Below are 11,548 nucleotides of genomic sequence, written 5' to 3'. Positions count from 1 at the left end.
GGAGATCATTGGTCTGAGGAGATGATTGGTTTGAGGGTCTGAGGACATGTTTGGTCTGAGGGTCGGAGGAGATGTTTGGTCTGTGGAAATGATTGGTCTTAGGAGATGTTTGGTGTGAGGGTCTGAGGACATGTTTGGTCTGAGGGTCTGAGGACATGTTTGGTCTGTGGAGATGATTGGTCTGTGGAGATGTTTGGTCTGAGGAGATGTTTGGTCTGTGGAGATGATTGGTCTGTGGAGATGTTTGGTCTGAGGGTCTGAGGACATGTTTGGTCTGAGGGTCTGAGGAGATGTTTGGTCTGTGGAGATGATTGGTCTGAGGAGACAGGTACCGCCAGATGTATTTACGAGTCACACACTAGGTGGCGGTATAGCCCAGCCTATTTTAATCTCAGGGTTGCCAGGAGAGTTTGATAAAGGCAGCCAACAAAATGGCACCCTATTCCTTAAATAGTGAACTACTAGTGACCAGAGCCCTATTCCCTATATAGTGAACTACTAGTGACCAGGGTCCTATTCCCTATATAGTGCACTACTTTAGACCAGAGCCCTATTCCCTATATAGTGAACTACTAGACCAGAGCCCTATTCCCTCTATAGTGAACTATTAGTGACCAGAGCCCTATTCCCTATATAGTGAACTACTGGTGACCAGCCCTATTCCCTATATAGTGAACTACTAGTGACCAGAGCCCTATTCCCTATATAGTGAACTACTAGTGACCAGAGCCCTATTCCCTATATAGTGAACTACTAGTGACCAGGGCCCTATTCCCTATATAGTGAACTACTTTAGACCAGAGCCCTATTCCCTATATAGTAAACTACTTTAGACCAGAGCCCTATTCCCTATATAGTGAACTACTAGTGACCAGAGCCCTATTCCCTATATAGTGAACTACTAGTGACCAGAGCCCTATTCCCTATATAGTGAACTACTAGTGACCAGGGTCCTATTCCCTATATAGTGAACTACTAGTGACCAGAGCCCTATTCCCTATATAGTGAACTACTAGGGACCAGAGCCCTATTCCCTATATAGTGAACTTCTAGTGACCAGAGCCCTATTCCCTATATAGTGAACTACTTTAGACCAGGGACCTATTCCCTATATAGTGAACTACTAGTGAGGAGGGTCCTATTCCCTATATAGTGAACTACTAGTGACCAGAGCCCAATTCCCTATATAGTGAACTACTAGTGACCAGAGCCCAATTCCCTATATAGTGAACTACTAGTGCCCAGAGCTCTATTCCCTATATAGTGAACTACTAGTGACCAGAGCCCTATTCCCTATATAGTGAACTACTAGTGACCAGAGCCCTATTCCCTATATAGTGAACTACTAGTGACCAGAGCCCTATTCCCTATTTAGTGAACTACTAGTGACCAGAGCCCTATTCCCTATATAGTGAACTACTTTAGACCAGAGCCCTATTCCCTATATAGTGAACTACTTTAGACCAGAGCCCTATTCCCTATATAGTGAACTACTTTAGACCAGAGTCCTATTCCCTATATAGTGAACTATTAGTGACCAGAGCCCTATTCCCTATATAGTGAACTACTGGTGACCAGCCCTATTCCCTATATAGTGAACTACTAGTGACCAGAGCCCTATTCCCTATATAGTGAACTACTAGTGACCAGAGCCCTATTCCCTATATAGTGAACTACTAGTGACCAGGGCCCTATTCCCTATATAGTGAACTACTTTAGACCAGAGCCCTATTCCCTATATAGTAAACTACTTTAGACCAGAGCCCTATTCCCTATATAGTGAACTACTAGTGACCAGAGCCCTATTCCCTATATAGTGAACTACTAGTGACCAGAGCCCTATTCCCTATATAGTGAACTACTAGTGACCAGAGCCCTATTCCCTATATAGTGAACTACTAGTGACCAGAGCCCTATTCCCTATATAGTGAACTACTAGTGACCAGAGCCCTATTCCCTATTTAGTGAACTACTAGTGACCAGAGCCCTATTCCCTATATAGTGAACTACTTTAGACCAGAGCCCTATTCCCTATATAGTGAACTACTTTAGACCAGAGTCCTATTCCCTATATAGTGAACTATTAGTGACCAGAGACCTATTCCCTATATAGTGAACTACTGGTGACCAGCCCTATTCCCTATATAGTGAACTACTAGTGACCAGAGCCCTATTCCCTATATAGTGAACTACTAGTGACCAGAGCCCTATTCCCTATATAGTGAACTACTAGTGACCAGGGCCCTATTCCCTATATAGTGAACTACTTTAGACCAGAGCCCTATTCCCTATATAGTGAACTACTAGTGACCAGAGCCCTATTCCCTATATAGTGAACTACTTTAGACCAGAGCCCTATTCCCTATATAGTGAACTACTAGTGACCAGAGCCCTATTCCCTATATAGTGAAGTACTAGTGACCAGAGCCCTATTCCCTATATAGTGAACTACTAGTGACCAGAGCCCTATTCCCTATATAGTGAACTACTAGTGACCAGAGCCCTATTCCCTATATAGTGAACTACTAGTGACCAGAGCCATATTCCCTATTTAGTGAACTACTAGTGACCAGAGCCCTAATCCCTATATAGTGAACTACTTTAGACCAGAGCCCTATTCCCTATATAGTGAACTACTTTAGACCAGAGTCCTATTCCCTATATAGTGAACTATTAGTGACCAGAGACCTATTCCCTATATAGTGAACTACTGGTGACCAGCCCTATTCCCTATATAGTGAACTACTAGTGACCAGAGCCCTATTCCCTATATAGTGAACTACTAGTGACCAGAGCCCTATTCCCTATATAGTGAACTACTAGTGACCAGGGCCCTATTCCCTATATAATGAACTACTTTAGACCAGAGCCCTATTCCCTATATAGTGAACTACTTTAGACCAGAGCCCTATTCCCTATATAGTGAACTACTTTAGACCAGAGTCCTATTCCCTATATAGTGAACTATTGGTGACCAGAGCCCTATTCCCTATATAGTGAACTACTGGTGACCAGCCCTATTCCCTATATAGTGAACTACTAGTGACCAGAGCCCTATTCCCTATATAGTGAACTACTAGTGACCAGAGCCCTATTCCCTATATAGTGAACTACTAGTGACCAGGGCCCTATTCCCTATATAGTGAACTACTTTAGACCAGAGCCCTATTCCCTATATAGTGAACTACTAGTGACCAGAGCCCTATTCCCTATATAGTGAACTACTTTAGACCAGAGCCCTATTCCCTATATAGTGAACTACTAGTGACCAGAGCCATATTCCCTATATAGTGAACTACTAGTGACCAGAGCCCTATTCCCTATATAGTGAACTACTAGTGACCAGAGCCCTATTCCCTATATAGTGAACTACTAGTGACCAGAGCCCTATTCCCTATATAGTGAACTACTAGTGACCAGAGCCATATTCCCTATTTAGTGAACTACTAGTGACCAGAGCCCTAATCCCTATATAGTGAACTACTTTAGACCAGAGCCCTATTCCCTATATAGTGAACTACTTTAGACCAGAGTCCTATTCCCTATATAGTGAACTATTAGTGACCAGAGACCTATTCCCTATATAGTGAACTACTGGTGACCAGCCCTGTTCCCTATATAGTCAACTACTAGTGACCAGAGCCCTATTCCCTATATAGTGAACTACTAGTGACCAGAGCCCTAATCCCTATATAGTGAACTACTAGTGACCAGGGCCCTATTCCCTATATAGTGAACTACTTTAGACCAGAGCCCTATTCCCTATATAGTGAACTACTTTAGACCAGAGCCCTATTCCCTATATAGTGAACTACTTTAGACCAGAGTCCTATTCCCTATATAGTGAACTATTAGTGACCAGAGCCCTATTCCCTATATAGTGAACTACTGGTGACCAGCCCTATTCCCTATATGGTGAACTACTAGTGACCAGAGCCCTATTCCCTATATAGTGAACTACTAGTGACCAGAGCCCTATTCCCTATATAGTGAACTACTAGTGACCAGGGCCCTATTCCCTATATAGTGAACTACTTTAGACCAGAGCCCTATTCCCTATATAGTGAACTACTAGTGACCAGAGCCCTATTCCCTATATAGTGAACTACTAGTGACCAGGGCCCTATTCCCTATATAGTGAACTACTAGTGACCAGAGCCCTATTCCCTATATAGTGAACTACTAGTGACCAGAGCCCTATTCCCTATATAGTGCACTACTAGTGACCAGAGCCCTATTCCCTATATAGTGAACTACTAGTGACCAGAGCCCTATTCCCTATATAGTGAACTACTAGTGACCAGGGCCCTATTCCCTATATAGTGAACTACTAGTGACCAGAGCCCTATTCCCTATATAGTGAACTACTAGTGACCAGGGCCCTATTCCCTATATAGTGAACTACTAGTGACCAGGGCCCTATTCCCTATATAGTGAACTACTAGTGACCAGAGCCCTATTCCCTATATAGTGAACTACTAGTGACCAGAGCCCTATTCCCTATATAGTGAACTACTAGTGACCAGAGCCCTATTCCCTATATAGTGAACTACTAGTGACCAGGGCCCTATTCCCTATATAGTGCACTACTAGTGACCAGAGCCCCTTCCCTATATAGTGAACTACTAGTGACCAGAGCCCTATTCCCTATATAGTGAACTACTAGTGACCAAGGCCCTATTCCCTATATAGTGAACTACTTTAGACCAGGGTCCTATTCCCTTTATAGTGAAGTACTAGTGACCAGAGCCCTATTCCCTATATAGTGAAGTACTAGTGACCAGGGCCCTGGTGGCCGTGTGCGTCTCCGCACCTTATGGGATCGTCATGTTTGGCTTGACAAGGACACTAATGGACCAGGCTAAGTTTCAGAGGCATGGTCCTCCAGTCCAGATAGATGTATTTCACCCTAGCTAGACACTGATCTGGGATCAGCTTTCCCTCCCTAGTCCTAACTTAAACCATTAGATATCTCTGCAGGCTCCGTCGCTGCAGGCTCCGTGCCATGGATCATCACTGGAGGCTTTGCGCCATGGATCATCACTGGAGGATCCGCGCCATGGATCATCACTGGAGGCTTTGCGCCATGGATCATCACTGCAGGCTCCACGCCATGGATCATCACTGCAGGCTCCATGCCATGGATCATCGCTACAGGTTCCGCACCATGGATCATCGCTACAGGTTCCGCGCCATGGATCATCGCTACATGTTCCGCGCCATGGATCATCACTGCAGGCTCCGTGCCATGGATCATCGCTACAGGTTCCGCGCCATGGATCATCACTGGAGGCTTTGCGCCATGGATCATCACTGGAGGCTTTGTGCCATGGATCATCACTGGAGGCTCCAGGCCATGGATCATCACTGGAGGCTCCAGGCCATGGATCATCACTGGAGGCTTCTTTCGTGGAGCTGGAATAGGTCTCACCGGACTAGAGAACGTCGCTGAGTGTTCTGGACTAGGGAACGTCGCTGGAGGCCGGGTGCGCAGAGCAGGCACAGGCACAGGGTATACTGGGCCGTGGAGGCGCACTGGAGGTCTGGAGCTTATGGCTGGCACAACCCGTCCTGGCTGGATAACCTCCGTAGCCCGACAAGCGCGAGGCGTTGTGACAGGTCGCACAGGTTTGTGTTGGCGAACTGGGGGTACCGTGCGTAGAGCTGGCGCAGGATAACCTGGACCGAGAAGACGCACCGGAGACCAGGAACGCTGAGCAGGCATACTCCTTCCTGGCTGAATGCCAACTCTAGCACGGCACCTGTGAGGAGCTTGCACCGAGCGCACCGGGCTGTAGCTGCGCACTGGCGACACAGTGCGTATCTCAGCATAACATGGTGCTTGCTCGATCACTTGCCCCTCACAGTAAGCACGGGGTGTTGGCTCAGGCCTCCAACCTGACACTGCCAATCTCCCCGTGTGCCCCCCCAAAACATTTTTTGGGGGATGTCTCTAGCACTTGCCTCTTGGTTGGTACAGTGCCTCATAATAACGCCGCTCTGCTTTTGCTGCCTCCATCTCCTCCCTCGGGCGGCAATACTCCCCAGCCTGCCTCCCAGGTCCTTTCCCGTCCAGAATGTCTTCTCAGGTCCATTTCTGTTGCTCCTGGGCACGCTGCTTTGTCCTTTGATGGTGGGTTATTCTGTCACGGCTGTCGAAAGGAGCGGACCAAAGCGCAGCGTGGTTGTAGTTCCACATTCAAATTTCAAATTTCAAATCAAATTTATTTTTATATAGCCCTTCGTACATCAGCTGATATTCTCAAAGTGCTGTACAGAAACCCAGCCTAAAACCCCAAACAGCAAGCAAAGCATGTGAAAGAAGCACGGTGGCTAGGAAAAACTCCCTAGGAAAAACTCCCTAGAAAGGCCAAAAACCTAGGAAGAAACCTAGAGAGGAACCAGGCTATGAGGGGTGGCCAGTCCTCTTCTGGCTGTGCAGGGTGGATATTATAACAGAACATGGTCAAAATGTTAAAATGTTAAAATGTTCATAAATGACCAGCATGGTCAAATAATAATAATCATAGTAGTTGTCGAGGGTGCAACAAGCACGTCCGGTGAACAGGTCAGGGTTCCATAGCCGCAGGCAGAACAGTTGAAACTGGAGCAGCAGCACGGCCAGGTGGACTGGGGACAGCAAGGAGTCATCATACCAGGTAGTCCTGAGGCATGGTCCTAGGGCTCAGGTCCTCCGAGAGAAAGACAGAAAGAGAGAAAGAGAGAATTAGAGAGAGCATATTTAAATACACACAGGACACCGGATAAGACAAGAGAAATACTCCAGATGTAACAGACTGACCCTAGCTCCCCGACACATAAACTACTGCAGCATAAATACTGGAGGCTGAGACAGGAGGGATCAGAAGACACTGTGGCCCCATCCGATGATACCCCCGGACAGGGCCAAACAGGCAGGATATAACCCCACCCACTTTGCCAAAGCACAGCCCCCACACCACTAGAGGGATGTCTCCAACCACCAACTTACCGTCCTAAGACAAGGCTGAGTATAGCCCACAACGATCTCCGCCATGGCACAACCCAAGGGGGGGCGCCAACCCAGACAGGAAGACCACGTCAGTGACTCAACCCACTCAAGTGACGCACCCCTCCCATGGACGGCATGGAAGAACACCAGTAGGCCAGTGACTCAGCCCCTGTAAAAGGGTTAGAGGCAGAGAATCCCAGTGGAAAGAGGGGATTTGGCAAGGCAGAGACAGCAAGGGCGGTTCGTTGCTCCAGCCTTTCCGTTCACCTTCACACTCCTGGGCCAGACTATACTTAATCATAGGACCTACTGAAGAGATAAGTCTTCAGTAAAGACTTAAAGGTTGAGACTGAGTCTGCGTCTCTCACATTGGTAGGCAGACCATTCCATAAAAATGGAGCTCTATAGGAGAAAGCCCTACCTCCAGCCGTTTGCTTAGAAATTCTAGGGACAATTAGGAGGCCTGCGTCTTGTGACCGTAGCGTACGTGTAGGTATGTACGGCAGGACCAAATTGGAAAGATAGGTAGGAGCAAGCCCATGTAATGCTTTGTAGGTTAGCAGTAAAACCTTGAAATCAGCCCTTGCCTTAACAGGAAGCCAGTGTAGGGAGGCTAGCACTGGAGTAATATGATCAAATTTGTTGGTTCTAGTCAGGATTCTAGCAGCCGTATTTAGCACTAACTGAAGTTTATTTAGTGCTTTATCCGGGTAGCCGGAAAGTAGAGCATTGCAGTAGTCCAGCCTAGAAGTAACAAAAGCATGGATTAATTTTTCTGCGTCATTTTTGGACAGAACATTTCTGATTTTTGCAATGTTACGTAGATGGAAAAAAGCTGTCCTTGAAACAGTCTTGATATGTTCTTCAAAAGAGAGATCAGGGTCCAGAGTAACGCCGAGGTCCTTCACAGTTTTATTTGAGACGACTGTACAACCATCCAGATTAATTGTCAGATTCAACAGAAGATCTCTTTGTTTCTTGGGACCTAGAACAAGCATCTCTGTTTTGTCCGAGTTTAAAAGTAGAAAGTTTGCAGCCATCCACTTCTTTATGTCTGAAACACAGGCTTCTAGCGAGGGCAATTTTGGGGCTTCACCATGTTTCATTGAAATGTACAGCTGTGTGTCGTCCGCATAGCAGTGAAATTTAACATTATGTTTTCGAATGACATCCCCAAGAGGTAAAATATATAGTGAAAACAATAGTGGTCCTAAAACGGAACCTTGAGGAACACCGAAATTTACAATTGATTTGTCAGAGGACAAACCATTCACAGAGACAAACTGATATCTTTCCGACAGATAAGATCTAAACCAGGCCAGAACTTGTCCATGTAGACCAATTTGGGTTTCCAATCTCTCCAAAAGAATGTGGTGATCGATGGTATCAAAAGCGGCACTAAGATCTAGGAGCACGAGGACAGATGCAGAGCCTCGGTCTGACGTCATTAAAAGGTCATTTACCACCTTCACAAGTGCAGTCTCAGTGCTATGATGGGGTCTAAAACCAGACTGAAGCGTTTCGTATACATTGTTTGTCTTCAGGAAGGCAGTGAGTTGCTGTGCAACAGCTTTTTCAAAATTTTTTGAGAGGAATGGAAGATTCGATATAGGCCGATAGTTTTTTATAATTTCTGGATCAAGATTCGGCTTTTTCAAGAGAGGCTTTATTACTGCCACTTTTAGTGAGCTTGGTACACATCCGGTGGATAGAGAGCCGTTTATTATGTTCAACATAGGAGGGCCAAGCACAGGAAGCAGCTCTTTCAATAGTTTAGTTGGAATAGGGTCCAGTATGCAGCTTGAGGGTTTGGAGGCCATGATTATTTTCATCATTGCGTCAAGAGATATAGTACTAAAACACTTTAGTATCTCCCTTGATCCTAGGTCCTGGCAGAGTTGTGCAGACTCAGGACAATGGAGCTTTGGAGGAATACCCAGATTTAAAGAGGAGTCTGTAATTTGCTTTCTAATGATCATGATCTTTTCCTCAAAGAAGTTCATAAATTTATTACTGCTGAAGTGAAAGCCATCCTCCATTTGCGAAGGCTGCTTTTTAGTTAGCTTTGCGACAGTATCAAAAAGAAATTTCGGATTGTTCTTATTTTCCTCAATTAAGTTGGAAAAATAGAATGATCGAGCAGCAGTAAGGGCTCTTCGATACTGCACGGTACTGTCTTTCCAAGCTAGTCGGAAGACTTCCAGTTTGGTGTGGCGCCATTTCCGTTCCAATTTTCTGGAAGCTTGCTTCAGAGCTTGTGTATTTTCTGTATACCAGGGAGCTAGTTTCTTATGACAGATGTTTTTAGTTTTTAGGGGTGCAACTGCATCTAGGGTATTGCGCAAGGTTAAATTGAGTTCCTCGGTTAGGTGGTTAACTGATTTTTGTCCTCTGACGTCCTTGGGTAGGCAGAGGCAGTCTGGAAGGGCATCAAGGAATCTTTGGGTTGTCTGAGAATTTATAGCACGACTTTTAATGCTCCTTGGTTGGGGTCTGAGCAGATTATTTGTTGCAATTGGAAACGTAATAAAATGGTGGTCCGATAGTCCAGGATTATGAGGAAAAACATTTAGATCCACAACATTTATTCCATGGGACAAAACTAGGTCCAGAGTATGACTGTGGCAGTGAGTAGGTCCAGTGACATGTTGGACAAAACCCACTGAGTCGATGATGGCTCCGAAAGCCTTTTGGAGTGGGTCTGTGGACTTTTCCATGTGAATGTTAAAGTCACCAAAAAATTAGAATATTATCTGCTATAACTACAAGATCCGATAGGAATTCAGGGAACTCAGTGAGGAACACTGCATATGGCCCAGGAGGCCTATAAACAGTAGCTATAAAAAGTGAGTGAGTAGGCTGCATAGATTTCATGACTAGAAGCTCAAAAGACGAAAACGTCATTGTTGTTTTTTTTTGTAAATTGAAATTTGCTATCGTAAATGTTAGCAACACCTCCGCCTTTGCCGGATGCACGGGGGGTATGGTCACTAATGTAACCAGGGGTGAGGCCTCATTTAACACAGTAAATTCATCAGGCTTAAGCCATGTTTCAGTCAGGCCAATCACATCAAGATTATTATCAGTGATTAGTTCATTGACTATAACTGCCTTGGAAGTGAGGGATCTAACATTAAGTAACCCAATTTTGAGATGTGAGGTATCACAATCTCTTTCAATAATGGCAGGAATGGAGGAGGTCTTTATACTAGTGAGATTGCTAAAGCGAACACCGCCATTTTTAATTTTGCCCAACCTAGATCGAGGCACAGACACGGTCTCAATGGGGAAAGCTGAGCTGACTACGCTGACTGTGCTAGTGGCAGACTCCACTAAGCTGGCAGGCTGGCTAACAGCCTGCTGCCTGGCCTGCACCCTATTTCATTGTGGAGCTAGAGGAGTTAGAGCCCTGTCTATGTTCGTAGATAAGATGAGAGCACCCCTCCAGCTAGGATGGAGTCCGTCACTCCTCAACAGGCCAGGCTTGGTCCTGTTTGTGGGTGAGTCCCAGAAAGAGGGCCAATTATCTACAAATTCTATCTTTTGGGAGGGGCAGAAAACAGTTTTCAACCAGCGATTGAGTTGTGAGACTCTGCTGTAGAGCTCATCACTCCCCCTAACTGGGAGGGGGCCAGAGACAATTAATCGATGCCGACACATCTTTCTAGCTGATTTACACGCTGAAGCTATGTTGCGCTTGGTGACCTCTGACTGTTTCATCCTAACATCGTTGGTGCCGACGTGGATAACAATATCTCTATACTCTCTACACTCGCCAGTTTTAGCTTTAGCCAGCACCGTCTTTAGATTAGCCTTAACGTCGGTAGCCCTGCCCCTGGTAAACAGTGTATGATCGCTGGATGATTAGTTTTAAGTCTAATACTGCGGGTAATGGAGTCGCCAATGACTAGGGTTTTCAATTTGTCAGAGCTAATGGTGGGAGCCGTCGGCGTCTCAGACCCCACAACGGGAGGAGTAGAGACCAGAGAAGTCTCGGCCTCCGACTCCGACTCGCTTAATGGGGAGAACCGGTTGAAAGTTTCTGTCGGCTGAATAAGCGACACCGGTTGAGCATTCCTACAGCGTTTCCCTCCAGAAGCCATGAGAAAGATGTCCGGCTGCGGGGACCGTGCGAGGGGGTTTATACTAACGTTACTATCTGTACTTACTGGTGGCACAGACGCTGTTTCATCCTTTCCTACACTGAAATTAACCTTGCCTAACGATCGCGTCTGAAGCTGGGCTTGCAGCACAGCTATCCTTGCCGTAAAGGCGATCGTTCTCCTGTATATTATAAGTACAACGACTGCAATTAGAAGGCATCATGTTAATGTTACTTAGCTTCGGCTGTTTGAAGTCCTGACGAACCATGTCCAGATAAAACCTCCGGGGTGAAAAAGTTGAATGAAAAAAAGTTGAGTGAGCGAAAAAGTTAAAATATACGGTAATGAAAAAGTAAAAAACCGTCAGGTATCAAAGTAAGATCGGCAACAAAAACGCACAGCAGCGTAAACAAGTCTGCAAGTTGTGACCGGAAACACATTCCACATTTTATTA

The sequence above is a fragment of the Salmo salar genome, chromosome ssa04 (assembly GCF_905237065.1).
Source record: "Salmo salar chromosome ssa04, Ssal_v3.1, whole genome shotgun sequence".
NCBI classification, from domain to species: Eukaryota; Metazoa; Chordata; class Actinopteri; order Salmoniformes; family Salmonidae; genus Salmo; species Salmo salar.
Note: the sequence above shows the minus strand (reverse complement) of the source record.